Genomic DNA, 6,000 nt, shown 5'->3' with positions numbered 1-6,000 from the left:
GTACCGCGTTGTTCGGATGTTTGTTGTGTTGCATCGTATGCTGGAGCGCGCTTATGTGGTCCATAGATGGATCTGGTTGCGCCGTCCTTTTGATGCAAGCCCTCGCGTGGATCGCGTATTGGCTTATGTGCGGCGTTGGTTGCCGCTCTATGTTGGTCGTGAGGTCGTCTATCCGGCTAGATAGCCATTTTAATTTTTGGTTGTGGGGGATCTGAGGCTTCCTCATCGAATTCAGGTAGCAACTTCCGCTTCGGGTAGCTCTTGGTGGGACGATTACCGCCGTACTTTGCTGCTGTGTTGAGTACTTTACTCCATCTGATTTTGAGTGTGTCTTGCGCAGCCTTGAGCCTTTGCTTCTGCTTTTTTAGACTCCTCGCGGTGGCAACAAGCCTTTGACGGGCATTCTGTTGCTCCGGGTGTCTGCCCGGTGTGATGTCGTCCGGACTATTATCTTTGACAGAGTCGGGTTGTTCGATTTGATTCTCCGTGTTGCCGTGGTCCGGCGATGGTTCTCCCTGCTCTAACGCTGGGTCTACATGATTGTTGTTTCTGCCGAGGCGGGATTTGGGGCGGCGCTTACGCTGCCACTTTGACTGTTTCTCGAGGGGACAATCCTTCGTTGTGTCCTTCCGTTCCTCGTCGTTGTTTTCTTTTGGTGTGTCCACCATGTATACGTCATGTGATGAACTGGGTGAGGGAGTCCTGGATTAGGGGGTGTTCGGGTAGCCAGACTATACCTTCAGCCGGACTCCTGGACTATGAAGATACAAGATTGAAGACTTCGTCCCGTGTCCGGATGGGACTTTCCTTGGCGTGGAAGGCAAGCTTGGCGATGCGGATATTCAAGATCTCCTACCATTGTAACCGACTCCATGTAACCCTAACCCTATCCGGTGTCTATATAAACTGGAGGGTTGTAGTCCGTAGGCAATCAACTCCATACACAACAATCATACCATAGGCTAGCTTCTAGGGTTTAGCCTCCTTGATCTCGTGGTAGATCTACTCTTGTACTACCCATATCATCAATATTAATCAAGCAGGAGTAGGGTATTACCTCCATCGAGAGGGCCCGAACCTGGGTAAAAAACATTGTGTCCCTTGTCTCCTGTTACCATCCGGCCTTGACGCACAGTTCGGGACCCCCTACCCGAGATACGCCGGTTTTGACACCGACATTGGTGCTTTCATTGAGAGTTCCTCTGTGTCGTCGCCTTTAGGCCCGATGGCTCCTTTGATCATCAACAACGATGCGGTCCAGGGTGAGACTTCGCTCCCCGGACAGATCTTCGTCTTCGGCGGCTTCGATCTGCGGGCCAATTCGCTCGGCCACCTGGAGCAGATCGAAAGCTACGCCCCTGGCCATCAGGTCAGGTTTGGAAGCCTAAACTACACGGCTGACATCCACGGGGACTTGATCTTCGACGGATTCGAGCCACAGCCAAGCGCGCCGCACTATCTCGATGGGCATGATATAGCTCTGTCGCCGAACAGCGCCTTGGAGGCCGCATACGCATCGGTTTCGACCATTGATTCGGAGCCTACTGCGTCGATCGAGGATCAGCGGTTGGACGCTGCCTCAGGGGCTGCGATCTCAGTGGCGATCGAGCCGAACTCCAGCCCCGCACTCTGCACGACCCGTGACTCCGAGGATCCGGACTCCTCCCCGGACTCCGAACCTCCAGCGCCCCTGCCAATCGAATCCGATTGGGCGCCGATAATGGAGTTCACCACCGCAGACATCTTTCAGCATTCGCCTTTTGGCGACATCCTGAATTCTCTTAAGTCTCTCTCTTTATCAGGAGAGCCCTGGCCGGACTACGGTCAGCGAGGGTGGGATACGGACGATGCGAAAATTCAAAGCCCACCCACCACCCACTTTGTAGCCACTGTCGACGATCTAACCGACATGCTTGACTTCAGCTCCGAAGACATCGACGGCATGGACGACGATGTAGGAGACGAACAGGAACCAGCACCTGTAGGGCACTGGAAGGCCACCTCGTCATATGACATATATATGGTGGATACTCCAAAAGATGGAGATGGCGATGGAACAGTGGGGGGTGACGCCCCCAAGAAACAGCCAAAGCGCCGGCGTCAGCGGTGCCGCTCTAAATCCCGCCAAAGCAAAAACGGTGATTCCGGCACGGGAGACAATACTACCCCGGATAGTGCCGAAGAACACCCACCTCAGCAAGATTCGGCACAGGAAGATGGAGAAGCCAACCCTCATGAGGGAGCGGCAGACCGAGAGGTCGAGGATGATAACCATACGCCTCCCTCCGAAGACGAGGTAAGCCTCGATGACGACGAATTCGTCATACCATCAGACCCCGCCGAACAAGAGCGTTTTAAACGCAGGCTTTTAGCCACATAATTCAGTAGCCAGAAGAATCGGCCAGACAATTCTGGACACGGATCCTAACAAAGAAAAACCAGATAGTCGACTGTCCAGACGCAGAGGCCCTAGCAGCCTTCAAGCATAACATCCGCGACGAGTGGCTTGCCCGGCACCTGGGACAGGAAAAGCCGAAATCCATGGCAGCCCTCACGACACTCATGACCCGCTTTTGCGCGGGAGAAGACAGCTGGCTAGCTCGCAGTAACAACTTATCAAAGAACCCTGGTAATTCGGATACCAAGGACAAAAGTGGCAGGACACGTCGGAATAAGCAAAAACGCCACGTTAACAGCGACAACAATGAAGACACGGCAGTCAATGCCGGATTCAAAGGCTATAAATCCGGTCAGTGGAAAAAGCCATTCAAAAAGAATACTCAGGGCCCATCCAGTTTGGACCGAATACTCGATCGCTTGTGCCAGATACATGGCACCCCCGAAAGGCCAGCCAATCACACTAACAGGGATTGTTGGGTGTTCAAGCAGGCAGGCAAGTTAAGGGCCGAAAACAGAGACAAGGGGCTGCACAGCGACGACGAGGAGCCCAAGCTGCCGAACAACAATGGACAGAAGGGCTTTCCCCTACAAGTGCGGACGGTGAACATGATATACGCAACCCACATTCCCAAGCGGGAGCGGAAGCGTGCGCTATGGGACGTATACGCGATAGAGCCAGTCGTCCCAAAGTTCAACCCATGGTCCTCCTGCCCGATCACTTTTGGTCGAAGGGGCCATCCCACTAGCATCCGTCATGGCGGCTTCGCCGCATTGGTTCTCGACCCAATCATCGACGGATTTCATCTCACAAAAGTCCTCATGGACGGCGGCAGTAGCCTGAACCTGCTTTATCAGGATACAGTGCGGAAAATGGGCATAGATCCCTCAAGGATTAAGCCCACAAGAACGACCTTTAAAGGCGTTATACCAAGTGTAGAAGCCAACTGTACAGGCTCAGTAACACTTGACGTGGTCTTCGGATCCCCGGACAATTTCCGAAGCGAAGAGTTAATCTTCGATATAGTCCCATTTCGCAGTGGCTATCACGCCCTGCTCGGACGAACCGCATTCACAAAGTTCAATGCGGTGCCGCACTACGCATATCTCAAACTCAAGATGCCAGGCCCTCGAGGAGTAATTACGGTCAACGGAAACACCGAACGCTCCCTCCGTACGGAGGAGCATACGGCGGCTCTCGCAGCGGAGGTACAAAGTAGCCTTTTCAGGCAATTCTCCAGTCCGGCCATTAAAAAGCCAGATACTGCCAAGCGCGCCCGAAGTAACCCACAGCAGGACCGCCTGGCACACTCTGAGCAAGCGTAGCAATGCGGCCCCAACCCCAGCCTTCACGACATAGCGAAACCAGTACCTCACGTACATAACTACGCCCTTGAAATACCATGGGCACAGGGGAAGGGGCACAATAATGGCACACCCAAAATACGGCTTAAAACGTACTAGGGGCTGCCGGATTCTTTTTTTAATTTTTTCTTACTTTCAGGACTCCATACTTTGGACGACCTGTTCAGCAATTTGACTGCCGCACAAACGATGCAAGATCCAGGGAGGCATACAAACCATGCCGCATTATGGAACTCCTAGGTGGTCTCTGTTACGAGCGGTATGCCTGTTTTAAACACAATTCCGCGGCCTGCCCCTGGTCAGGACATACTGAATAGTCCAATATCTTTTTGCTTATCGCATTACTTGTATCGTTCGGCTTTGATAAATAGCCTCTCTATAAACAATGCATAGCTTTTGTCTATTTTCTGCATTACTCTCTTTTATATATGTTCATTAATGACATGTTGCACCCGTACACTGTGGTACGGCAAGTACGCCAGGGGCTTCAGTACCCTTTAATATGGTGTGAGAAGTTCGTACACTTTCACAAGTGCGGCACCCCGAACTTATAGCACTATATGCATCGGCTCCGAATCATGATTTGGGTCAATAGTTGGGTTTGCCCGGCTCCTATGTTTTGGTGCCTTACGTTCCGCTATATCGGCTAAGGTAGCACTAGGAGAACCACTGCGATTGTGCCCCGGTTGAGCTGGGTTAAGGACCTCAGTGGAGAAAGCTAAAACTGACTGTCATGATGAGGCGAGAGACCGGTCGCTGTTCGAGAGGTTTTTCGAGTCCCTAAAGACTTATGCCGCTTCGAGCGAGGAGACGGATTTGTCCGGCCAAGGCGTGGATAGCGCCCCGAACTCGGTCTTCCGAACTAGGGGCTTCGCCGAAATTTAAAATTATAAAGTTCTATGGCTAAGTGAGAGTGTTCAAGCATTATAGTCCGATTGCCTGGTTCGTTGTGCTGAGCGCCTCCCTCGAAGGACCCAACTATGGGAAAAAGAGCGCTCAGGTTTATCCCGAACACCCCAGCACTAGTGGCATGGGGGCAGAAGCCGACGACTGGCCATCTCTCAATTTTTTGATAAACGGCCGCACAAAAAATAATATTTTAAATTCAACAAGCATTGCTTAAGCGCCTATGAACAAGTTTTCAGCGCACAGGATAAAAAAGAGCGAGTTTATTCAAAAATTACATCCTTGGTACATTCATCCGCCACAAGGCGGGCACCCGCAAGAACATCCTTGTAATAGTTCTCGGGTTTGCGAGGCTCCTTCCCCGGCGGCGGCCCGTCCTTCACCTTTGCACGGGCAAGGGCCCGACGGGCACCTTCGATGCAGACGGAGCGCTTGATGACCTCGAGCCTTGGACAGGCCTCCACCAGCCGCCGCACCAGCCCGAAATAGCTCCCATGCAGGGCCTCTCCGGGCCACAGCCAAACTATGAAGCCCTTCATGGCCTGTTCGGCCGCCTTGTGGAGCTCGACCAGCTATTTCAGCTGGTCGCTCAAGGGCACAGGGTGTCCGGCCTCAGCATACTGAGACCAGAACACCTTTTCCGTCGAGCTGCCCTCTTCAGCTCGGTAGAATGCGGCGGCGTCGGATACGCTGCGGGGAAGATCTGCGAATGCCCCTGGAGAACTCCGGATTCGGGTAAGTAACAAGTAGTTTACTTTTATATTTCTGCTTTGCATAAAGAATGCCTTACCCGCCGCTATCTTCTTCATCTCCTCCAACTCTTGGAGGGCCTTTTGGGCTTCGGCCTTGGCAGACTTGGCAGTCTCAAGGGCCGCCCCGAGCTCGGACGCTTGGGTCTTTGACTCAAGCTCCAAACTCTCATGTTTTTTCATGAGAGCCTGAAGCTCTTGCTGCACCTCGCTGACCTGAGCCCCAAGTTTCTCTCGCTCGGTGTGCTCCGCGGCCGTTTTCTTTTCGGCCTCGGACAGCGCCTGCTTGAGGGTCGCCACCTCAGTCGTGGCCCCTATAATAAGTAGTGCAATCCTGTTATTTTTTGCAATCACGCCTCTCTATAGGCACTTTTTTCTGTAAGGTATTTCTTACCTTCTTTCTCCTCGAGCTGCCGCTTGGCAAGGCCGAGCTCTTGCTCGGTCCGCTCGAGTCCCTGTTTCAGGGCACCCACCTCCGCAGTCAGTGCGGCGGTGGCTAGCAGCGAAGCCTGCATACGCATATTGACTCTTTATTGTTAGACTCCTGCGAAATTTAATAGATCCTCTATTCGGCTTTTCTTTC

The sequence above is a fragment of the Triticum urartu genome, chromosome 3 (assembly GCF_003073215.2).
Source record: "Triticum urartu cultivar G1812 chromosome 3, Tu2.1, whole genome shotgun sequence".
In the NCBI taxonomy this organism is placed as follows: Eukaryota; Viridiplantae; Streptophyta; class Magnoliopsida; order Poales; family Poaceae; genus Triticum; species Triticum urartu.
Note: the sequence above shows the minus strand (reverse complement) of the source record.